The sequence below is a fragment of the Chiloscyllium punctatum genome, chromosome 6 (genome assembly GCF_047496795.1).
Source record: "Chiloscyllium punctatum isolate Juve2018m chromosome 6, sChiPun1.3, whole genome shotgun sequence".
Classification (NCBI taxonomy): Eukaryota; Metazoa; Chordata; class Chondrichthyes; order Orectolobiformes; family Hemiscylliidae; genus Chiloscyllium; species Chiloscyllium punctatum.
Window position 1 is genome coordinate 56,492,399 of NC_092744.1, and position 27,150 is coordinate 56,519,548.

A 27,150-nucleotide genomic window follows, 5' to 3' on the forward strand; every position below is an offset into this window, starting at 1 on the left:
GTTGTGGCCATAACAGAGACATGGGTTTATTCAGGGCAGGAATGGTTGATGGATGTTCCAGGGAGGGGGTGTAGCACGACTAATCAGAGAGGGTATCACAGCTACAGAAGCTTCCATTGTCGAGGAAGATCTGCCTACTGAGTCAGTATGGGTGGAAATTAGGAACAGCAAGGGAGCAGTCACCTCGTTAGGGGTTTACTACAGGCCCCCCAATAGCAGCAGGGAGATTGAAGAAAGCATAGGACGGCAGATTTTGGAGAAGTGTGGATGTAGTAGGGTTGTTGTAATGGGTGACTTTAACTTTCTCAATATTGATTGGAACCTCCTTCGAGCAGAAGATTTGAATGGAGCTGTTTTTGCAAGGTGTGTTCGGGAGGGTTTCCTAATTCAGTACGTTGTCAGGCCGATGAGGGGAGAGGCCATTCTAGACTTGGTGCTCGGAAACGAGCCGGGGCAGGTATCAGATCTTGTGGTGGGAGAGCATTTTAGTGACAGTGACCACAACTGCCTCACATTCTACATAACTATGGAGAAGGAGAGGATTAGGCAAAATGGGAGGATATTTAATTGGGGAAGAGGAAACTATGATGCGATTAGACATGAGTTAGGAAGCATGGACTGGGAGCAATTGTTCCATGATAAGGGCACTATAGACATGTGGAGACTGTTTAAGGAACAGTTGCTGCGAGTGATGAATAAATATGTCCCTCTGAGACAGGCAAGAAGGGGTAAGATAAAGGAACCTTGGATGACGAGAGCGGTGGAGCTTCTCGTCAAAAGGAAGAAGGTAGCTTACATAAAATGGAGGAAGCTAGGGTCAAGCTCAGCTCTAGAGGATTACAGGTGGGCGAGGAAGGAGCTCAAAAATGGTCTGAGGAGAGCCAGGAGAGGACACGAGAAAGGCTTGGCAGAACGGATTAGGGAGAAACAGGCGTTTTACACTTATGTGAGGAATATGAGAATGGTCAAAGAAAGAGTAGGGCCGATCAGGGATAGCATAGGGAACTTGTGTGTGGAGTCTGAGGAGGTAGGGGAAGCCCTAAATGAGTTTTTTGCTTCTGTCTTTATGAAAGAAACGAACTTTGTAGTGAATGAAACCTTTGAAGAGCAGGTGTGCATGCTGGAATGGATAGAGATAGAGGAAGCTGATGTGCTGAAAATTTTGTCAAACATTAAGATTGATAAGTCGCCAGGCCCGGACCAGATTTGTCCTCGGCTGCTTTGGGAAACGAGAAATGCAATTGCTTCGCCACTTGTGAAGATCTTTGCATCCTCGCTCTCCACTGGAGTCGTACCTGAGGACTGGAGAGAGGCAAATGTAATTCCTCTCTTCAAGAAAGGAAATAGGAAAATCCCTGGTAATTACAGACCAGTCAGTCTCACGTCTGTCATCTGCAAGGTGTTAGAAAGGATTCTGAGGGATAGGATTTATGACCATCTGGAAGAGTATGGCTTGATTAAATGCAGTCAACACGGCTTTGTGAGGGGCAGGTCATGCCTCACAACCCTTATGGAGTTCTTTGAGGATGTAACTAGAAAAGATGATGAAGGTCAAGCTGTGGGTGTGGTGTATATGGACTTCAGCAAGGCATTTGTTAAGGTTCCCCATGGTAGGCTCATTCAGAAGGTCAGGAGGAATGGGATACAGGGGAACTTAGCTGTCTGGATACAGAACTGGCTGGCCAACAGAAGATAGCAAGTGGTAGTAGAAGGAAAATATTCTGCCTGGAAGTCGGTGGTGAGTGATGTTCCACAGGGGTCTGTCTTTGGGCCTCTACTGTTTGTCATTTTTATTAATGATTTGGATGAGGTCAGCAAGTTTGCAGACGACACAAAGGTTGGAGGTGTTGTTGACAGTATAGAGGGCTGTTCTAAGCTGCAGCGGGACATTGACAGAATGCAGAGATGGGCTGAGAGGTGGCAGATGGAGTTCAACCTGGATAAATTCTAGGTGATGCATTTTGGAAGGTTGAATTTGAAAGCTGAGTACAGGATTAAGGATAGGATTCTTGGCAGTGTGGAGGAACAGAGGGATCTTGGTGTGCAGGTACACAGATCCCTTAAAATGGCCACCCAAGTGGACAGGGTTGTTAAGAAAGCATGTGGTGTTTTGGCTTTCATTAACAGGGGGATTGAGTTTAAGAGTCGTGAGATCTTGTTGCAGCTCTATAAAACTTTGGTTAGACCACACTTGGAATACTGTGTCCAGTTCTGGTCGGCCTATTATAGGAAAGACGTGGATGCTTTGGAGAGGGTTCAGAGGAGGTTTACCAGGATGCTGCCTGGACTGGAGGGCTTATCTTATGAAGAGAGGTTGACTGAGCTTGGACATTTTTCATTGAAGAAAAGGAGGAGGAGAGGGGACCTAATTGAGGTATACAAGATAATGAGAGGCATAGATAGAGTCAATAGCCAGAGACTACTTCCCAGGGCAGAAATGGCTAACACGAGGGGTCATAGTTTTAAGCTGGTTGTAGGAAAGTATAGAGGGGATGTCAGAGATGGGTTCTTTACACAGACAGTTGTGAGAGCATGGAATGCATCATTGGGGACATTTAAGAGACTGCTGGACATGCACATGGTCACAGAAATTTGAGGGTGCATACATGAGGATCAATGGTCGGCACAACATCGTGGGCTGAAGGGCCTGTTCTGTGCTATACTGTTCTATGTTCTATATTCTATGTTCTATGACTCTCCTCAGTTTCCAGCCCTATCCCCATAACCCTCAATTCCCCTATTGGTCAAGAATTTATCTCAGCCTTAAATATACACAAGGATTCTGCCCCCACAGCTCTCTCTGTGGTTCAAAGTTTCAAAGACGCTCAGCCCTCTGAGAGAACAAATTCCTCCTCATGTCAATCTAAAATTGACATCCTCTAATTCTGAGACAATACCCTCTGGTGCAAGACATTGCCATTCTCTCAGCATTTACCCTGTCAGGCCTTTAGATTAAGATTCCTTTTTGTTTCAATGAGATCACCTCTCATTCCTCTAAACTTTAGTGAGCAGGGTCTCAAACTTTTTGGCCTTTGCTCATAAGAAAATCCCTCCCCACCAGTGATTATCCAAGTGAACCTGCTCTGAACTGCCTCCAATGAAATGATATATTTAAAGGGGGCCAAAATTGCTCACAGTACTCTAGATGTGGTCTCCCCAGCACCTTGTACAGTTACAGTAAGAGTTCCCTACAGTAAGAGTTCCAACCCCTTTGAAACGAGGCCCAACATTCCATTAGACGTCCTGATTACCTGCTGCACCTAAGGACTAGCTTTCTATCTTTCATGCACAAGGACCTGCAAGTCCCTATGTATTACAACTTTCTGCAGATTTTAAATAATACTTTGTTCTCTTGTTCTCCTTTCTAAAATGAACAACTTCATATTTTCACAAATTATACACCATTTGCCAATTTATTGCCCACTTTTTTAACTTATCAATATCTCTCTGTAAACTAATTGTATTCTTCTCACAACCTGCCTTTCTCTCAATTTTTGTGTCATCTATAAATTTGACAACAGTACATAAAATTCCTTCCTTCAAGTTATTAAAATAAATTGTAAACAGTTACAACCCTAGAACCAATCACTGTGGAATTGGTTACAGGTTGCCAAAGAATCCCTTTCTCCACTCACTGTTTCCTGCCAATTAGCCAACTCTCTACCCATGCTAATCTACTATCTCCAACAGTGTGGGCTCTTATCTTATGACTTAATGTTTTATGAAGTACCTTACATCTTCTGGAAGTCCAAATACAACACATCTACTGATTCCCTTCTCTCCATTCTGGTTGAGACTATCTTGAAAAAAACGTAAATAAATTAGTCAGACACAATTTCCCATTCATGAAGCCATGCTGTCTCTGCTTAATTATGGAATGGGGTATGATGCTCAACTCATCGACCGCCAGTTCTGACGTGCCACAGCAAGGAACCAGAATGACCTCCTCAGGAGATAGACTACTGCTGCAACCGATAGGGTACCCTTCGTTGTTCAGTACTTCCCAGGAGCTGAAAAACTATGCCAAGTTCTTTGTGACCTGCAACACATTATCAATGAGGATAAGCACCTCGCCAAGACCTTCCCCACATCTCCACTGTTTGCCTTTAAACAACCGCCAAACCTCAAGCAAATCATTGTTCGTAACAAGCTGCCTGGCTTTCAGGACAACTCCATACAACCCTGTCACGGTAGGCGCTGCGAGACGTGTCAGAGTGTGGACGTGGATACCACCATTACACGTGGAACACCTCCCACCTTGTATATGGCAGGTACTCATGTGACTCAGCCAACGTTGCCTATTTCATACATTGTAGGAAAGGGTGCCCTAGGCATCGTACACTGGGGAAATCGAGCAAACGCCAACGGATGAATGGGTACCACACAACAATCAACAGACAGGAGTGTTCCCTCCCAGTTGGGGAACACTTCAGTGATCCAGGACATTCGACCTTGGACCTTCGGGTGACCATCCTCCAAGGTGGACTTCAGGATAGGCAGCAGCAAAAAGTGGCTGAGCAGAGGCTGATAGCTAAGTTCGGTACCCATAGGGAGGGCCTCAACAGGGACCTTGGGTTCATGTCACACTACAGGTGACCATCATTGCACTATACAACACACACAGACACTCCTACACACACACACACACACACACACACACACACATACACATGGACACACATATACACAGACATGCACACAGACACTCAGACACACCCTTTCAGACACACACACTCCCATACTCACAGAGGAATCCTCTCAGAGACTTTGACAACTCTACACTCATGCACACACATATACACTCTCTCTCACAGACAGTCACAACCCCCCACCCCAAACATACACACACACTCCCACACTCACACATGCACCCCCTCACAGACTTAAGACACTCTATACTCACTACACACACATATACACTCTCTTTCACACTCACAACCCCCAACCCAGACAGACAGACATACACACAGACGGACACAAAAACCCCCATGCACACATATATTTTGTGGGGTGAATTTGTACTTGCAGAGTTACATTGTAATTCGCTCAAAAACTGCATGAATTAATATAAAACTCTGTTATCTCACTTTTCGATTAGAATTAATCTCAACGTCGTGGCATAGACAGAGGACACAGGGGGCTAACACCTTCAACATATTGTCTAGCTAACACCAATTTTTACAGCTAACCTGAGAATGCAACTTTTAAAAAAAGGTTTTGTGATTTACACATGAAAGGAGTGAAACTATTGTGGTATTCAAACAGATGAAAGACTCAACAGACAATCAAGGTATTTTTCAATGTATAATTTCAGTTACATCACACTGTAAACTTTTGCTATAAATTCTGTGCCTTACAATTGTGTCCTCCACAACCACCTGATGAAGGAGTGTCGCTCCGAAAGCTAGTGCTTCCAATTAAACCTGTTGGACCATAACCTGGTGTTGTGTGATTTTTAACTGATTAAACTATGATTTCCCAAATGTTCTGCTTCCACCTCCATAATAATTGATACCAATACGTTTCCAAATATAGATGTTTGGCTAATCGACCTATGGCCACTTGCTTTTTACCTAGCTTATGAATTCTTTCAACTCATGCTTTAGATGACATTCATAAAATTTAAAATTTGAATCACCTAATATGATCATTTGCATGAAGAAAATGTATATAATCATTTAAACAACAAAAAAAGTAGAGCACATTGAAAAATTTGTAACATTCTGGAATTATCAAAATGTCAAATTGAGCTCACTGAATTAAAAGGAGAAAACAATACAACAATGACTGTCCTTAAGGAATAGTCTATTTTAATTCAATGCAAAAATATTACTATAACACATACAAATTAGTTTGATATATAAACATAGGCAATGAGTTACCTTTGACAATCTTTACTGTTTTAGGGTGAAAATTCACAATACCAGTTTGTACTCTGATTGTCCTTCATCTAAATTTTAATCCTGCAAAAGTCAGAATGACTATGGTACATGCATAACAATACAGCTTAGCTACTTCACTTCAAGCACACAAGCATAGTCATCTTGACTTTTGCGTTTTTATTTGCAGGAGGCCTGTCCATTTTTGCATCACTTGCTGTTGCCCTGGTGACAGGAGACCATGTGTGAATTTATGTACATTCTTCTGATAGAAGAAAGACAAATCCCTGAAGGACGCTAAATTAAACACAGCAATACTAATTAACCTGGATAAAACCTGCAATACCATACATTACATGACGTTTTGTGGGCTTTAAAAGCATTTAAGGCTGTCAAAAAAATCCCACATGTTTGCTTGCCCTGAAGGTGTAAAAAGCATATCTTAAACCTGTCATGTACAGCAACATTTGTTACACTTTTAAACCAAATTACATCATTTTGGGATGAGGTCTAAAAAATAGTGTATGTTTCTGTGTTGTGAATACTGAGTTGATTATTTGTGTACATTGACATGGTTGAACTCTTTTTAAAGTACATTTTAAACAATACTCAAAACAGTTCTGCACAATGTGTCAAGCATGTCACAAGTAGCTTTCTCTTGCAGTTGGTGATTTTATTAATTTTTCTTTAGACTCATGCCAGCAACATAGGCTTTTGGTCTCTCAATGTTCAGCTTGTTCTTGAACATGAGTTGTCCAAAACAAAAGTGTTAATGACATTGTAGATATCATCAATGACTTTTTGAGCCTTGAAGAATCCGACAATGTTTTTCACAGATTGGCAAATCTCTAGGTGAATCTCTTTCAATCTCTGCTGCTGACAAACGTTCACTTTCTTCCAACCCCAGCTGTAACAAGTGTTGCTGTAAGATTCATGCGGAGTCCAGGATCATGGAGCACACAAAAGGAGAGCTAAAGATGTACTTATGGTGCCAAGATCAATCTGGAGTATTTGATAATGTAGCTTGACAAGGATCTTAATGATCATATTGTATGTTGCCAAATTTCACCTCTTCATGGCACACATAGAGGATGACAGCTTCCCTTAGGGGCAAAAACACTAACCTGGAAAATGTACAGACAGCAATTTAATAATACCTTCAATAGATGCGTTAATTTGATGCAGGAGAATTTCTTCTGAGTATGACATCTGTCTTCGAAATGAAAGAAACATTCACAAACACTTGATATCTCAAAATGCTTTACACTCAATTAAATACTTTTTGATTTGAATTCACTTTTATAATGGAGGAAATGAGGCATTTAATTTGTGCAGCCAAGTTTTGTGACAACAATAAAATAATGACCAGGTAAACTGTTTTGTTGATGTTATTTGAAGGATAAATATTGGCTAGAGAATTTCACATATAACGCAGTGGGATCTTTTGCATTGTCTTAAGAGATCAGTTGGGATCTCAGAGTAAATTCCCAGGAAAAGTGGAATAAATGATGCGAGATTGAAATGTCAGCATTGCTTTTCTACACAGGTCTCAATAGTAAAACTTATAGATGAAAAAGCTAAGAGATTAGCTAGCAAATAGAAATCAAAGTAGGCATATTGGGTAATTGTTTGGTTGGCAAGATATTGAAGGTAGTGTGCCTCAGGGATTAGTGCTCAGTTCTCAAGTTTTTACAACTTATCTAAGTGACTTGGGTGAAGGGACAAAAGCAAGGTTACTAAATTTACTGAAGACACAAGGATAGGTATGAAAGTGAATCATGAAGAGTGCTTAAGGAGCTACAAATGGATATGAATAAGTTAAGTGAAATGGCAAAGTTAAGACAGTAAGGTTATATGAAATAGGACCAGAATTAGGCCACTCAGTCCATCAACTCTGTTCCACCATTCGATCATGGCTGATACGTTTCTCAAACCCATTTTCCTACCATGAATCACAAAAGGTTAGTATGTGAGTATAATCAACTAATGAGGAAACATAATAGAATGTTTTGTTTCTTGCAAGGAGAATTGATTATTAAAATAAGGAAATTATGTTTTAATTTTAAAGGACATTGTTGAGACCGTATCTGGAGTACTATTTAGAGTCTGGTCCATTTTTTAATGGAATATATAAATTTGTTGGAAGCAGTTCAGACAACATTTACCAATCTAATACCTGGATTGGGCTGTTTGTTTTATGAGGAATATTGATCACCTTAGACTTGTATCTGCTTGAGTTAAGAGCATGAAGAGTTGACTCGATTGTATGCATAAAAAATGTGAATGTGAAAATGATGCTTCCTTATGTAAGAGAATCTAAGAGTAGGGGATCACATTTTATAGATGTAAGGGCTCACCCATTTAAGAAAGAGATGAGGAGACAGGTTTTTCTCACAGTGGATTGCAAGACTTAGGAACTTTCCTGCTCAAAACATGGCGAGGAAGAGATTTTTGAATATCTTTAAGGTAGAGTTAGCTAGATTCTTGATAGCAAAGGAAATGAAATGTTGTCAAGGTAGGAGGGAATGTGGAGTAACCTGTTCAGACATGATCTTATTGAACAGTATAGCAGGTGCAAGGGGCTGAAGGACCAACTCCTCATCCTCATTTATGTAAGTCATATGTTTATATAAGTGAGCCAGGCTGAACACCAGCGATGGATTATAGAGCCCAATCTGAGGCAAGAGTCGAGAGTGTGCTGCTAGAAAAGCATAGTAAGTCAGGCAGCATCCGAGGAGCAGGAGTATCAATGTTTTGGGCCAGGGCCCTTCATCAGGAATGAGGCTGGGAGTCTCAGAGGTGGAGAGATAAATAGGAGGGGGTGGGGCTGGGGAGAAGGTAGCTGAGAATGCAATAGGTGGATGAAGGTGGGGGTAAATATGATAGGTTGGAGAGCAGGGTGGAGCAGATAGGTGGGAAGGAAGATTGACATGTGGGACAGGTCATGAGGACAGCGAAAGGGGTAGCCATGGGCACTCACATGGGCCCCAGCTATGCTCGTCTCTTTGTCGGTTACATAGAACAGTCCATCTTCCGGAGCTACACCAGCACCACTCCCCACCTCTTCCTCCGCTACATTGATGACTGCATTGGCACCACCTCGTGCTCCCACGAGAAATTCAAACAGTTCATCAGTTTCACAAACACATTCCATCCCAACCTCAAGTTCACCTGGACCATCTCTGACACCGCCCTCCCCTTCCTGGCCCTCTCCATCTACATCCACGAGGACCGGCCCAACGCTGACATTGTTTAGAAACCCACCAACTCCCACAGCTACCTGGATTACACCTCCTCCCATCCTACCTCCTGCAAAAATACTATCCCGTACTTCCAATTCCTCTGCCTCTGCCACATCTGCTCCCAGGAGGACAGTTTCACCACAGAACACTCCAGATGGCCCCCTTTTTTAAAGACCATAATTTCCCCTCCCAAGTGGTTGAAAATGCCCTCCAACGCATCTCATCCATGGCCTGCACCTTCGCCCTCTAATCCCACCCCTCCAACCGCAACAAGGACAGAACCCCCTGCTCCTCTCCTTCCACCTCACCAACCTCCACATAAATCGCATCATCCACCGACATATCTGCTACCTCCAAACGGACCCCACCACCAGGGATATATTTCCCTCCCCACCCCTATCCACTTTCCGTAAAGACCATTCCCTCCTTGACTACCTGGTCAGGTCCATGCCCCCCAACAACTCACCCTCCCTTCCTGGCACCTTCCCCTACTACCGCAGGCTTTGAAAAACCTGCACCCACACCTCCCCCCTCACCTTCATCCAAGGCCCCAAAGGAGCATTCAACATCCATCAAAGTTTCACTTGCACTTCCACACATGTCACTTATTATGTCCATTGCTCCGATGCATTCTCCTCTACATTGGGGAGACTGGACGTATTCTTGCAAAGCACTTTAGAGAGCATCTCCAGGATACCTGCACCAATCAACCCCACCACCCCCTGGCCGAACGTTTCAACTCCCCGTCCCACCTTGCCAAGGGCATGCAGGTCCTGGGCCTCCTCCATCGCCATTCCCTTACCACCTGACGGCTGGAGGAAGAATGCCTTATTTTCCACTTCGGGGCCCTTCAACCCATTGGCATCAATGTGGACTTCACCAGATTCCTCATTTCCCCTTCCCCAACCTCACCCCAGTTCCACCTGCCAGCTCAGCACCATCCTCATGACCTGTCCTACCTGTCTATCTTCCTTCCCATCTACCTGCTCCACCCTCCTCTCCGATCTATCACCTTCACCACCACCTCCATCCACCTATTGCACTCTCAGCTACCTTCTCCCCAGCCCCAACCCCCTCCCATTTGCCTCTCCACCCCCAAGGCTCTGATCTCCAGCATCTGCAGGCCTCACTTTCTCCTAGTTGATTCCAATCTGAGGCAAGTTTATTATTGGTTATGGGTCACCCTAATCCTGTTGGGAGAGTAATGGGTGGGAATTGTCCTATCTTACCACTCCACCCTGATTAAATCTGGGTAGGAGGCTTGTGCACAGCCTTCTCAGCCCAACTGTGGGGGGGGACTTGCCATGTGGGAACACGAACGTTCTCCTGTGGTTCCTTCATTGTCAGGCACTCAGTGCCCAATTGAGGGACGCAGAATTGTGTAGAGATATCCTGATGTCCTGAAACTCCTTCCCCACTCACCCGTGAAACCTTCTGGCGATCCCATTCCCACCAGCACCCACCTGTGGCCTGGGACCTTTGGAAATCCTGAGCCCTTGGTGTGTGCATGCTCAGCAACAATGACCATTTCCTCAGCTTCCATCTGCTAATGCTTCCTGGTCCTTAGTTTAGAAGCCTTCATTAAATTAGATGACACCAAGCTATCACTGATTCTCCACCCCATTTTGATTGGCACCTACATTAAAGTCTGATCACAGCATGTGCAAAATAGCATTCTAGAAGGATTTTCCTTTTCCCCATTGTAATTTTAAACCTGCCTCTTTGCTTACCAACTCACATTATTTGTACAACAATTTTTAAATCTTGTTGGTAATAACTTTTCTGTGAGCCAAAATGTTATCACAACAAACTTTTAATGAAAAATATTCATATTTGTTGAGTTTAATTTGCTTATCCTTTCATAATTTTGCAGGAACAGTAGGGTGATTCACCTGCTGAATTATTGCTGTCACCACCTTCAGTGCATTCAAGTTACTCATCCTCAATAGACACAGCTTTTGATGAATGTCATTTTGGCGACTTTGATTTATTTGCGAGTAGGTGAAGAGGAGAAATGATAAGTAGAGTTGCAGAAGTAGCAACAACAATTTGGCCAGTTAAAAGATATAGGGTGGAGAGGTGGGAGAGGTGGTAAGAGGTGAGAAGGAAGATGGCTGGGTGAACATCATCAGGTGGGAGTCCAGAATTGGGAACCTGACAGTGGGATAAATATCTGTAACTAAATCTTGATCTTCCAGCACTTCAGAGTGAGTATTTGTTGCTTTGTCCCTATAGAGAAACAGTTTCAAATTGATGTGAATTACTGAGTTCAAGCATAGTTTCTCCAAGTGGAGCAAAAGGAGCACAGGAAAGCAGGATGACTGGCCCTGAGCAAACGTGGCACAGGCAGGTGTGGGGGTGTGATCAGTGGAGAAAGGAACAGCAGTGTCTGGGAAAAGGAAGCTCACTGTTCAGGGAAGAGTTTGACGCATCTGCTCAAGGGTGGATGAACATTTCCCTGTCCATTCCTGGGTGGTTTAGTCTGATGCCTGCATTGAGCATGTGTGAGCAAGTTAAGTGACCAGAGCATAATGGGATTCCTGGGAGACAGTCAAGCATTTTGACCCTCAAAATGTCATGAACCATCCTTTCATAACAGAGCCACAGTTACAGACACTCACAAAAAGTCAATGCTCAAAGTAAAAAGAGATAATTTTGGGTGAATAGAGTTAAAGAAATGTTCTGTTTAAATCCATGTCAGTCACGAAAGTCCCAAGTATTAAAAACCAATGGTGGAAATCAAAAATCATTATCGTAACTTATTGCCTTTCTCGCTCTGGGTCACTAAAATGTTGCTTAAGGCAGAGGGCAGAGGCTCATTATCTTCATGGGATTGAGCAGTGGCCTGGTGTCTGAGTGTTAGAGACCAAGATTGTTGCTTCCTCTGTCACCGGTGGACTATGTCAGTAATTCACTTATCAGGTTGTGATCCTGAGCGTGTTCCTGAGGGTTCACCCGTTGAACTGAATGTCTCAGTGAGGGTGGAGGGTCCCAGTGAATGTCATGCTCCTTCTGAGGATTGAGAATCATCATCCAAAGAGTTGGAAGAGGTACAGTAGCTCAAGTATGAGGTGGAGGTAGTGCTAGGAAAAGCCATCTCATCTTCTGCTGCTTTAGTAACTTGTACATGGAGGTGGAGAAACAAAAGAATTAGCTGCTAGGATTTGCTTTCACATTTAGTAGAGCAAGGTTTCACTCTGTTATACATTTGACAACAGCAGATTAGAGGCTTCATCACAAGCTTTCTGTAGGAGTCCTAGCTCTCCATCTATTCAGGTACTGTCATTGATCTCCCCTCTTCACTCTGCAGCCTCCCCTTCAAAAGGGGCAAGAGTGCAAATACTTGGCACTCTCACCATCTGGGAATGCTCCCTCCTATTGTCCTGCAGATACACAAAGAAAAGGATTGAATGCCATAATGGGTGTATGAGAACCTAAAGACAATACCTGAGCCCTCCCAAGTAAGTCACAGACAAATGCATTGTGCTGCAGCTAGCAGAAGATTGACTTCCTGAGGTAGCTGCCATCTATCCAGTCCACCTATTTCTTGTGGCTTGACATGGCCATGTAATATGACATGCCTCTCTTTTGGCGCAGTTAAATTAAGTGATGCCCCTTTGAGTGCAACCTTGCAATGAATAAATGGTGCAACTTAGCATTGTGAGCACAGGAGCTTGATGATCCTTTTCCTCCATTAGTTCTCTTCCACGCATGTGGGTGCTGACCTGTGCAGTTATCTGAGTCCAGCCAGCCTTCTAGAGAGCAGGCCTCCTGCTGCAATACATGGGGAATAGGACCTCCCTCCTTTCCCACGTAGCCAGAGGAAAACCTCCTGCAAGACATCACTGAATTATGAGGCTAGATCGTGTTTGTTGTGAGACATCTCTAGCAGGGTAGCAGTGACCCACACAGGCTCCAGCAATGCTGCAGGCTTGCAGCGGATGAAGAGCTGGCTTTAAATAAGGTGTGCAGACCTTCATTGCCTGAAGGTACCAGCAGGTGCAAGAAAATTCTGACCTGTAAGTTTCATCATTTTGTAAGTGCAGTAACTGGAATGCACATACAATGCATTGAAATAAGTGCGATCATAAAGGAAAAGCCAATCGCTCCTAGAGCAAAAATGACTCTCGCATCCAGGTCCATCATCAGATATAGACTCTGTCATGGAAAATTCCATCCATTAAGTGAGCTGTGAACTCAACAAAGAAAATCTTCTGCATCGCATGAAACATATGGGCATAGAGTAGTTTTCTGAAATCAGTCTGAGGTTCCGTTGTCAAAATATTCTGCTTCAATTTTGAGAAATTTTTTTTTTAAAATGATTTCTAGAGAGGTGACCTTTCATTACCCAAACCTGGTTTCCCTGGGAAAGATGCAGTGTGCCTTATTTTTGAACTGCTGCTGTCCAACTAATGTCAGAGCTCCCACAATGTTATTAGGTAGGCATTCCTGCTTTGTATGCTGCTCCAGTTATATCGCTTGCCCACATCTTTCAAGCCCCTGTATGATTCTGCCCTACAGCTTTTTCAGCATTGAATCCAGTTGATAGAAGTTATGCTGTTAGAATTGACAATCTGTGCCACCCATCTCTGGAGCTTTTGAACATACTGCTTTGGCATCTTTCTCCTTATCTGATGGAAATTGAATGTGCCTCCATTTTGCCACTTCTTCATTTAAGATTTTAATGGATGTATCAGAAAATGTGGGCGTTTGCTTACAGTTTATCTTCCAACCTAAGATATTTCCAGGAAATACGGAGATCAATGTCAACAAGGTGGAAGGAATCTCTCTTTAAAGGCTGTAGTTATATTTTAAATAGCCATCTGCAGACCTTCTGGCAATCCACCTGCAGGTGGGTGCACAGTCCAGCACTGATGTGATCACGCAGACAGCTGAGCAGTTGTATGTTAATGATGTCTGGCAATTTAAATCAACATAGGCTCAGACTGGTGCCACCTACTTGAAAGCTGCTCCAAGATTAAATTCGTGTGTGTGTGCGCGCACGCGCCTGTGTGTGCATATGTGTATGTCCATATGCATGAGTATATTAAAGGTGCTTTTCTCTCAGTCCTCCTTCGTGGCAGCATATAATGTGAGAAACTTTGAAATGCAACTCTTTTTTACCCCCAAGGCGATGGCTGTCGTGAACTTGTTGTATTTTCTTGACCCTGATGAAGGCCTCAGCTTGGAACAGTGAAGATCCAAGGTTATGATGGAAGATAACTGGTCCATTCAACAGACACGTCACCGTGAAGTTTTGAATGGGGTGAATGCATGAACGCCTGTGTGTGAAACACCTCTTCTACAGTGTGGGAATATGTAAGGGACTGAGGTACTTTGAGACAATGCATATTGGAAAGCTCTCACTGTCTCAACTTACCTTAACTTGCCTGGTAAGATTCATAATGATCATGTGAAATTGTTCATCGTTACTAACTGCCCTGGCCAATGCTAGTCTACACTGAATGTTGTGTCACTTGAAACCAAACAGGGTGCATGCTGCTTAATGCGTTTTGAAAGAAGCAATTCTGCAACTTGACAAGGTTACAACAGAGTATCTTCTTCTTGAGTGTTCTACTTAATGGCAGAATTGGTCTTCATTTCCATGAACTGCACCACAAGCACGTTAAGGAGACTGGCCCATTATCCGTGCCAGACAAAATTAGGAATCAAACTTCATGCTGTTGATACCAATCTGATACCCAGCAGCTAAACAGCCAACCATGCCAGCCTACCCCAAAAGAGTCCAACTTTATATGGAAGCATACACTTTTATTTGCATTTGTAACATGGGGTTATAATAGTGGTGATGGTAGGGACTGCAACTGGCATCACATCACTGACCAGAGATATATCTCCCACTCTAACTGCCTGATGTTGGCTTGTACTACCAGGACCTAAATGTTGATACTCAACCTGCTCAGCTATCTTATAAATGTGACATTCTTGTCCATCAAGTCCTGAAGTGGGACATGGATCTAGAACTTCTGATTCAGGGCAGGAATATTGCCTTATACATGATAAGGAGAAAGTGAGGACTGCAGATGCCGGAGATCAGAGCTGAAAATGTGTTGCTGGAAAAGCGCAACAGGTCAGGCAACATACAAGGACCAGGAGAATCAACGTTTCAGGCATGAGCCCTTCTTCAAAAGGTCGATTCTCCTGCTCCTTGGATGCTGCCTGACGTGTTGCGCTTTTCCAGCAACACATTTTCAGCTTATACACAATAAGACCTTTTTACAGTTTCAGTACATTAACTGTCTTGGTCCCTTCCGTGCCAAGCTCCCCAGTGAGGAGTTTGGTGGTGCTGGAAGCTTGGCATGACAATTCAAACTGAGCTGTCTTCCAAACATTCAATGAAGTAGTTCACCCCAGTATGAGTGAATGGGATCTTTCACTATTCACCTCTGGTTGTTCTTGAAGCAAACATGTTTGTTCCTAAGGATCCAAGAAATGGCAGGAAAAGCAAGTGCAGCCAGAACATTAGTCTCAAGGGTAGCACAGCTAGAAGAGACACTTGGAATTCTCAGCATTAGTCAAGGAATTGACAAGATATGGAATTTTGCTATTACTCTTGTTCAGCTTAGAACAGCATGGTAATCATTAAGCAGTAGAGGAACTGGAAAGATACACAAAATCAGCAACCAACAAAATGCTATTTTAACAGTGCTGTTATATCTTTCTATATCGCAAGGTTTGTGAAGGTTTGTAGCTCAGGTTGAGGTTTAGGGTGTAGGTTTGCTCGCTGAGCTGTAGGTTTGATATCCAGACGTTTCATTACCTGGCTAGGTAACATCATCAGTGGCAACCTCCAAGTGAAGCGAAGCTGTTGTCTCCTGCTTTCTATTTATATCTTTCTCCTGAATGGGGTTCCTGGGGTTTGTGGTGATGTCATTTCCTGTTCATTTTCTGAGGGGTTGATAGATGGCATCTAGATCTATGTGTTTGTTTATGGCGTTGTGGTTGGAGTGCCAGGCCTCTAGGAATTCTCTGGCATGTCTTTACTTAGCCTGTCCCAGGATAGATGTGTTGTCTCAGTCGAAATGTGTTTTTTTTCATCCGTGTGTAGGGCTATGAGGGAGAGGGGGTCGTGTCTTTTTGTGGCTAGCTGGTGTTCATGTATCCTGGTGGCTAACTTTCTTCCTGTTTGTCCTATGTATTATTTGTGGCAGTCCTTGCATGGAATTTTGTAGATGACGTTAGTTTTTGGTTTTTGTACAAACAGGAAGAAAGTTAGCCACCAGAATACATGAACACCAGCTAGCCACAAAAAGACAGGACCCCCTCTTCCTCATAGCCCTACACACGGATGAAAAAAAAACACCATTTCGACTGAGACAACACATCTATCCTGGGACAGGCTAAGCAAAGACATGCCAGAGAATTCCTAGAGGTCTGGCACTCCAACCACAATGCCAAAAACAAACAATGGATCTAGATACCATCTATCACCCCTCAGAAAATGAACAGGAAATGACATCACCACAAACCCCAGGAACCCCATCCAGGAGAAAGATATAACTAGAAAGCAGGAGACAACAGCTTCGCTTCACTTGGAGGTCGCCACTGATGATGTTACCTAGCCAGGTAATGAAACGTCTCAATATCAAACCTACAGCTCAGCGAGCAAACCTACACCCTAAATCATTCCATATGATTTCTAGATAGCATTCTCAAATATCTGAGTTAGGTAAACATTTATTTTTAAAATAGTGCAGGGCTTTTATTATTTCAATCTGTATAAAAAATTGTTTAAAAAATTTAAAACCCTGTTTCATGCTATATTTTGTGGTGGCACAGTGGCTCAGTGGTTAACGCTGCCGCCTCACAGTGCCAGGGAACCCGGGTTCAATTCCAGCCTCAGGCGACTGCCTGTATGGAGCATGCACATTCTCTCCGTGTCCGCATAGGTTTCCTCCGGGTACTCCAGTTTCCTTCCACAGTCCAAAGATATGCAGGTTAGGTGAATTGGCCATGCTAAATTGCCCATAGTGTTCAGGGATGTGTAGGTTAGATGCATTAGTCAGGGGTAAATGTAGAGTAATAGGGCAGGTGAATGAGTCTGTATGGTTTATTCTTCAGAGGGTCAACATGGAATTGTTTGGCAGAACAGCCTATTTCCACACTCTAGGCATTCTAATGTTTTGTCTTACACACCAGCATGAAGACTGACATGATTTTACTTCAGGATTATCAATGTGGATATATAATGGACCATCACTCCACTACAGACTGTGATACAGTTTACAAATATATTGCCATCATTAAATTAATTCTTCATGTAGCTATTCTATAAAATGGGTTCTCTGTTCGGGCAACTAAGCAATACGAACATACAAAATAAGAGCTGAAACTACTTCTTCAAACCTGCTTCATAATTCAACAAAGTCATAGCTGATTGTCTATCTCAAATCTATTTTCTTGTCATTATCCCTATCCCTATTATTTTCCTTAGTACCTAAAACTCCACTGACCTCTATTCCAAATACACTTAAATAGTCAAAGACTTTTTGCATAAAGAATTCCAAAATTTCACAAGTGTTTAAATGATAAGATTGCTCAATATCTAAGTTCTAAATAACTGACAGATTATTCTAAGATGTGATTCTGCTTTGGGGATTTCTTGATTGGGAAAATATATTTGCAACATATATCTGTCAAACTCATTAAGAAATCTTTGTTTTAATGAGAACATTTTTCATTAAACCTAGCATTGGCCTAGTTTGATCACCTCAGTGCAAGAGCTGGTCTACTGAACTTTAAAAATACTATTTCTTTTAAGTTATAATTTGAACAGAACAAGTAAATTTTTGCAAATATAAGCCAAACACAAGACATAGAGAATTCAAAGCCATGTATGATTGACACTTCTGGATTTTCCCTTGTTTTGCAAGTTCTTTCCTTTGAGACAGGCATAAAAATGATATGTTATATTCTCCATAAATGTGCCAACCCTAATTGCATTGAGTTCTCAGTTCAGAGCGCAGGAAAGAAACTTGTATGACAGCTAATTAGGATTCTATTTATGAACGACATGCCTCTTAAAACTATGATTAAATTGTTTGATTTGAGTAATATATCATTAGTGTTAGTGTCAGATTTAGATATTTCTAATTAGTTATAATGCTATGCCCTGTCCTTTGCTTTGTAATTTGCTTTTTTTTTATCCAGGAATTCTTCTATCAGCCTTTCAATAAGATAAGAAGATAGATAGTTTGAGTAATTTATGTGCGTTGGTCTTTTGTGCAAAGAGACTAGGGGGAGTTTTGTTCCAAAGTGTGAATGTTTTATTAAAAAGTTACAATATAAGCTGTAGAGATGTTAAAATGCAATAGCTCAATTATAGCATAATAAATATGATATTGATTAATAACTTGGCAAAGTTTTACGCCCACAAAGTTCCAAGGTGATTCATCCTAAATAGTCTTCATATAACATTAGAAGATCTGGTCTCACTATGAAAATATTCCAAGACATACCACTTGGTCTCTACATGAGATCTAAAGCACCTTAATTCTCACAGGGCCTTCAACCTACAATTTCTCTATTTTTGGGCCCTGACATTCTTCATCCTTTCTGTCACATTCCTCCAAAGAACAGAAACAAATTGATTTCCCATGCCACTATCTGGTAAATTCATGGTGGAGATAAGACATCTCCTTACTTAGGAGCATCAAGGATTCACCATTCGAACAAGACATAAATAACCTGTAGCTGAGGGTTTCATACTCGTAAGCAGGTAGGTGAGAAGGATAGCTTGCTGCTTTTTATTGGCAGTTTTTAAAATCTTTTGCTTCTATTTTTAATTTATTCACTTCTAATTCCATACAAGTTATCAAAGGAAAAGAAAATATTGTAGATGACAATTTTACAAGTGAACAAACAGAGTTTAATGGCTCCCATCAAAAAGACATGAATAAACATGTCTAAAATGACATATTTCTGTGCTTACTGTCAAATCCAATAAAATGGCATGTGTGGCTTTCTGTATGTGCAATTAAAGACCAACTGTACAAATATTGTTATCCTACTGAATTTTGGATCTTTATTTGCATAACTCATTTACAAAAACAAGCATACCAATGCAAACAGTGCTGAATTAAAGTGAGCTATCTTGATAAGCAGGCGAAATGCTGGATACCTTAATACTATTACAATATACTTATGAATAAGAATGGTATTTCAACATTTTTAAACCTTCTAGAACAATCAAACACGACTTTCTTTTCCCTGTATCTAATTGTTTTTCAGATGTTCCCAAAGTTTTGGCCACCAGTTCTGCATGAAGACATATCTCTTAATTAATCTTTTGTTTTAAAATCAACCTGTTCAGACATACTAGGGCACATAATACTTGGCCTTAAGCCTGGGCCTCTGGCTCAGAGGTAGTGACACTACCACTGGATCACAAGAGCTGTCTTAAACAGTCTGAAAGTCACCCTTTACTGGTTTAAGCCTGTGTCCTTATGTAAAATAACCAGAGAGTGTAAAACTTTAGTTTTCACGATTAATCTTTTCCGCACCATTTCCTGTTAAATTTGTTTCTGTGTGAACTCCTCTCTTAAAGCACATTTAGAGTATTAGTACCACTAAACTGAGAAGACTTGCCTCAGAGCTTAGAAGGTCTTGGCACACTTGGGATCAGCTCTGGTATTAGAATGAAGAAGGATGAGAAGAAATTTGTTCTGGCTGTTCAAAATCAAGAGAGATTCGATCAGAGGAGGCAAGAAGAAAATATGCGAAAGTGAGGACTGCAGATGTTGGAGATTAGGGTCAAGATTAGAGTTGTACTGGAAAAGCACAGCAGGTCAGGCAGCATCCAAGGAGCAGGAAGATTGATGTTTCGGGTAGGAGCCCTTCATCAGGAAAATTCTCATTGCTAGAAGGATTGAAAAACAAAAAAACCCCACAGTTTAAGGCAAAGGAACCAATTGTAACATGAAGGAAAGCTTTCCACATGATAAATGGTTATGGTACAAAATTTACTGCCTGACAATATGTGGAGGCAGATTCAGTTGTGGTTAACAAAAGGCAACTGAATACGTACCTAAGAGGAAAAGGAGTCAAGAGTTGTGAGGAAACTGTGAAGGAGTTGGACTAGATTAGTTGCACTTACTTGTAGCTGGCACAGATCCAAAGAAAAAATGACCTCCTCTTCACTGTGAATATTCTACAACTGTAAGATTTTATGTCATATTGTGCACATGCTGTGAGACTGATATTTTGACCTATTATTGTGGCATTCATTGAATATCATTCCTTTCATAGCACCACCATGGAATCTGATCCCATTATCTCATTAAACAAGGAAAATGTCTTTTGCAGCTTCCACTGGGGAATAGCTGAGTTTACGATACTCATTGTTGCATATCCCACATTCTCAGTAAGTCATCGAGTGAAACATTCTCATCCCCTCCCTTTAGATTTCCCTGATTGAAAGTTTCTGAGCTGCTGCTGCACAAGATACAAAAATGTGGTTGTTGAGAGTAATAGAATGGAGGAAAAGGAAATAAGTAGAAGTCAGAATTGCTCCTTCACAATTCTAATCGCGGAACCAAACCAGTATGAGCCTATTGTCTATCAAAACCTTGTGATGTTGGTTGGAGTTATTGGTTAAGCTTTTTCTGATTGCAGATAAATATCTTGAAGTCAAAGAGGTAAATTTCCACCTATCAAATACAATTCCTGTCCTTTTAAGCTGTAGTTTTATGTTTTCACGTCATACTCTCTTATATTGTCATAGTTCATTAATTCTAATCAAAATCTTAGGCATCTCAATAACTTTCCTCTGTGGAGAATGGGGGTATTTCTTGACAGTTCAGTCAATGTGGTACCTCAGTGGGAAAATGGAAAGGGTGTCCTTCACAAGCCCCCCTTTTGTAATCAAATCTCCAATGCCTGCTGACCCACCCATTACTCCATGCATCTCCTCCGCTCCCCTTGTACCCACAAACACCCACAGGCCTCCTGGCCCAGGTTGGAAAACTCCAGACTTCTTTGTTCTGCTTCCCAGTACTTCTGATTCTCAGGACTGGAAACAGTTCAATGGTGGCTCCCAATCCCAATGGCATTGCTAGGACCACTGAACAATTACATGTCTGGAAGCTTCTCTCTAAATGAGGAAAGGTTCATTTCCAAATCAATTAACATTTGTCAGTGTTAAGTGAATATTCTGGCAGTTAATTTTAGTGGAGGTGAGTTGCCTGTCAACTTTTTCAGTGGCAGGGCAGGATATTTCACTTAGAAATTCTTCCTGGTAATGGAACTGGTGAATGCAAACTTCTGAGCTCAGCAATTACAGCCTGAATGTTTCTGAGGCCTCCTCATGTGCATGAAGCTGAAATTGTTACAAAGTCAGAAGAAGTCACAAAGAAGTCAATTTCTCTTGATTATACCTCTCAGAGATATCTTTCAAGGTTTAGAAAAGAGATTAAAGGGACGAAAGAAATGCAATAAAAAAAACCAGAAAATATTTAACAGATCTATGCTTGGATCAGAAATCCAAAATTATAACAATGTGTCCTTTTTATTTGTTGTTATATAATCCCTAGGCATCTACATTACAATCTTTGCAACAAAGACAAAGTACAGACAGAGGTGTATTCCATTGAACTCATAACATGGTATTGGGATGAAAATGAGATTGAATTGTGAAGAGCTGTGTGGAAGTACAGCTACTTAAAGAGGAACACAGAAATGCTCACAATTTCTGAAAGTTGGCAAAAGCTATTGGAAGCCAGAGAAATTGAATAAAAAGGCAGGCCACAGCTAAAAACACTGATTCAGGCATAATGGCTGCAAATGTTTTTCGCTCAGTGCCAATCAAAATGACGGTTATGTAAAACAGAACAGACAGTTCTCCTGCTCAGTGGCAAATCTATCAAATTGTGACTATTCTAATTAATAATCCAGAAAAATTACAAGTATGTACATATAGACCTGTACATCAGAGTACAAGCCATTCGGCCCTTGATGTTGTACTGACCTTTTATCCTACTTGAAGATCAAGCTGACCTGCATACCCTTTACTTTACTATCTTCTATGTGCTTAACCCAGAGCTGCTTCAATATCCCTAATGTATCTGACTCTACCACCACTGCTGGCAGTGCATTCTATGCACCCACCATTCTCTGTGTAAAGAACCTACCTCTGACATCTCCCCTAAACCTTCCTCCAATCACCTTAAAATTATGCCCCCTCATGATAGCCATTTCTGCCCTGGGAAAATGTCTCTGGCTAACCACTCTATCTATGCCTCTCATTATCTTGTTCACTTCTATCAAAACATCTTTCACCTTTCTTCGTTCAAATGAAAAAAGCCCTTGTCCCCTCAACTTTTCTTCATAAGACATGCCCTCCAGTCCAGGCAGCATTCTGGTCCTCTGTATCCTCTCTAAAATGGCCACATCTTTCCTATAATGCAGCAACTAGAACTGAGCATAATATTCCAAGTGTGGTCTAACCAGAGTTTTATAGAGCTGCAGCATAATCTCGCAGGTCTTAAACACGATCGCCCGGCTAATGAAAGCCAACAAGGTAAAAACAATGACTGCAGGTGCTGGAAACCAGATTCTGGATTAGTGGTGATGGAAGAGCACAGCAGTTCAGGCAGCATCCAAGGAACAGAGAAATCGACATTTCGGGCAAAATCCCTTTATCAGGAATAAAGCCAGAGAGCCTGAAGCGTGGAGAGATAAGCTAGAGGAGGGTGGGGGTGGGGAGAAAGTAGCATAGAGTACAATAGGTGAGTGGGGGAGGGAATGAAGGTGATAGGTCAGGGAGGAGAGGGTGGAGTGGATAGGTGGAAAAGGAGATAGGCACGTAGGACAATTTCGGACAAGTCATGGGGACAGTGCTGAACTGGAAGTTTGGAACTAGGGTGAGAAGGGGGAAGGGGAAATGAGGAAACTGTTGAAGTCCACAATGATGCCCTGAGGTTGAAGTGTTCCAAGGTGGAAAATGAAGCATTCTTCCTCCAGGCATCTGGTGGTGAGGGAGCGGCGATGAAGGAGGCCCAGGACCTCCATGCCCTCGGCAGAGTGGGAGGTGGAGTTGAAATGTTGGGCCACGGGGCGGTGTGGTTGATTGGTGCGGGTGTCCCAGAGATGTTCCCTAAAGTGCTCTGCTAGGAGGCGCCCAGTCTCCCCAATGTAGAGGAGACCGCATTGGGAGCAACGGATACAATAAATGATATTGGTGGATGTGCAGGTAAAACGTTGATTGATGTGGAAGGCTCCTTTAGGGCCTTGGACAGAGGTGTGGGCGCAGGGGGGGGCATGGACCTGACCAGGTAGTCACGGAGGGAACAGTCTTTGCGGAAGGTGGAAAGGGGTGGGGAGGAAATATATCCCTGATGGTGGGGTCTTTTTGGAGGTGGCAGAAATGTCGGCAGATGATTTGGTTTATGCGAAGGTTGGTAGGGTTCCTCCCCTCCCTTCCCCTTCCTGGACCTCTCCATCTCCATTAACGATGACCGACTTGACACTGACATTTTTTTACAAGCCCACTGACTCCCACAGCTACCTAGATTACACCTCTTCCCACCCTACCTCTTGCAAAAATGCCATCCCGTATTCCCAATTCCTCCGCCTCCACCATATCTGCTCCCAGGAGTATCAGTTCCACCACAGAACACACCAGATGGCCTCCTTCTTTAAAGACTGCAATTTCCCTTCCCACGTGGTTAAAGATGCCCTCCAACACATCTCGTCCACATCCCGCAACTCCGCCCTCAGGCCCCACCCATCTGACCGTAACAAGGACAGAACGCCCCTGGTGCTCACCTTCCACCCTACCAACCTTCGCATAAACCAAATCATCCACTGACATTTCCGCCACCTCCAAACAGATCCCACCACCAGGGTTATCCCTATTCCCTTTCTTGAACAAGGGAATAACATTTGCCACTCTCCAGTCATCTGGAACTGCTCCAGTGGACAGTAAGGATTCAAAATCATTGCCAAAGATGCAGCAATCTCTTCTCTTGCTTCCAGTAGTAACTTGGGCATATCTCTTCTGGCCCAGGGGGCTTACCTATCTTCATGTATTTCAAAATATCAAGCACTGTCACCTAAATGCTATCCCACCGAGAGACCTGACACCTGACCTGTTTCATTGCCATGCACCAAATTTAGTATGGCCTCCCCTCTAGTTGACCTACTTACATATTGAGTCAGGAATCCTTCCTGGACACACCTGACATAAACTGCTCCAACCAAACTATTTGCACTAAGGAGATTCCAATCAATGTTAGGGAAGTTGAAATCACCCATGACAACAAACCTGTTACTTCTGAACCTTTCCACAATCTGCCTCCGAATCTGCTCTGCCATGTCTCTGTTGCTATTGAGGGGTCTATAGAAAACTCCCAATAAAGTGACAATTCCTTTTATGCTTCTGACTTCTGCCCATAATGACTCAGTAGATAAACCCTCTTCAATGACCTCCCTCTTTGCAGCTATGATATTATCCCTGATTAGCAATGCCACTTACCCACCTCTTTAACCTCCCTCCTTATTCCTTTTCAAAAATCTAAACCCCGGAACATCCAACAACCATTCCTGCCCCTATTATATCTAAGAATCCGTGATGGCTACAACATCATGGCTCCAAGTACTGTTCCATGCTCTAACTTCATTACCCTTATTACTGACACTTCTTGCAATAAAATAACCATACTTTAACAAACCACACTGACTGCAACTTTGCCCTATCAACTGTCTAACCCTCCTCACAGATTCTCTGCATCCTGTATCTGCCTGTTCACCTGCTACCCCATCGTCTGATCCAGACCTGTGGTTCCCATCCCCCGCCAACTAGCTTAAACCTTCCGTCAAGGTTATTGGTGCCCATCCAGTTCAGGTGCAACCCGTCCTCCTTATACAGGTCTCACAATCCCCAGAAGGTATCCCAATGATCCACATAGCTGAAGCCCTCCCTCCTATACCAGCTCTGCAGCCATGTGATCAACTAGACTCACTGTCTGTTTCTAGCATCATTAGCCCATGGTATGGGTAGCAAGCCTAAGATTGCTACACTGCTCTTCCTGCCTTTTAGCTTCCAACCTAACTCCCTGGATTCACTTTTCAGGACCTCATCCCTTTTCCTAGCTATGTCATTGGTACCGATATGTACCACGACTTCTAGCTGCTCCCCCTCCCCCTTAAGAATCCTGTAGATTTGATCCGAGACATCCCTGACCTTCATACCCAGGAGGCAACATACCATTTAGGAGTCTCGCTCGCAACCAACAAAATATGTCATTAAAATCAAATAAAAAACTGTGGATGCAGAGATCTAAAACTAACTGAATCAGAAATTCCTGGAGGAGCTCAGTAAGTCTTGCAACATCTGTGCAGAGAAAAGAGAGTTTTGAGCTCAGTGTCACTTCTACAGAACTACAAATATCAGTGTTGAGAAGAGATTGCTAAAATTGTTTCCACTCTAAATCTCAAATCTCTACAAAGAACAAAAGCAAAAGTCAAACTTTTAAAGCCTTGAAGGCATGCTTTGAACTCCAAGTCATCATAAATAATGGACAGTATGTGTTCAGTATTAGGGCCCAAGGTGAAAGAGTCATTGATCTATACGTGACTACAATAACACACATCACAGAATGTTATGGATTTCATCAACTAAAATATATTATAATTCAAGAAAGATATACTGTTGGACAGCTTAAAATTAACATGGACCCGATTAAATCTCAGACATCAGCCAGTGCAGCGTGTACAATGAGTACCAAGCCAAACAAGGTAAAGGATCAATGATGACACACGACAGCCTAGACTAATTTTGGATGAATCTGCAAGTAGACCTGTTCTTGTAGGAAGTGATTATCTTGTCATTGTAGACTACTACCTGACTGCTGGTAAGTAGACCGCTGACTTCTATGACAACGGGTGAGATTACAGTAAGACTAAAGTGCACTGTTGGGCATCATGGTGTTTCCAATGCATAATGAGTCACAGAGGCCTTCAATTCATATGAGAAGAGTTAAGCCACTTCATAAAGGATTGGGAAATTCAATACCACACATCACCTCCACATTATCTCCAATCATATGGAAGAAATCATAAAAATATTGATCAAATTCAGCAAGGATGATTATGCTCATTGCTGGTGAACAGCTCATGCTTGAAACGGTGACTTTCCTGCTCCTCGGATGCTGTCTGATTGGCTGTGCTTTTCCAGCACCACACGTTTTGACTCTGATCTCCAGCATCTGCAGCCTTCACTTTCTTCAAGGATAAAACAGTTCTTGAGTAGAGGTATACACATTCTGAAGGCATGAAATGTAGTTCAGTATAAAATCTAAGATCATTCCACACTCACTACTCCCAGTAACGAAACTGCAAATGAAACCAGAAGTAACTGATATAAGTAACAAAATCAAGATGAAACTGTAGAAAGCCAAATTTCATTTTGATAAAACTGCCAGAGTTGAGCATTGGCGAGTTAGTCAGGGTCAAACCTTCAACACTCTCAACAAGAGTCAGCCCAAGTAGCAACATGGGATATGCATAAAACTGTTTCACCTCAAACACAGACTGTGGAAGTAAATGATAAGATCTGTGGTGCAACAGCAGGCACACACATACAATTGAAGGAATTGTTCTTTCTCCTACAGGTAGTCAATCAGTTGGTGCAAATTCACCATCTACACAGACAACAGATCAATTATCAGTCCCAAGAATCCACAGCACTCCACAACAGCTATCTGTAGGGACAACATCTGACATGGGAATGACCCACCCAGAGAAGGAACATTACCCAGATGAACAGTCAATTATAATGCACATGAATACCATGAAGAAATGAGTATTACGTAAAGACTATAGATGCAACAGAGACCGATGAGAATAACAAACAGCTTATGCCAAGAACAGATGTCCACAGTGAGTAATTCGAGTATCTCACAGTATAAATTATAATGTATTCAACTTTTTAGTGTCTTTGTATGAAAAGTGAAATGTTTTGGATAGAGATGTAACACTGTGTACTATTGTACCTCATGATTATTTTGGAT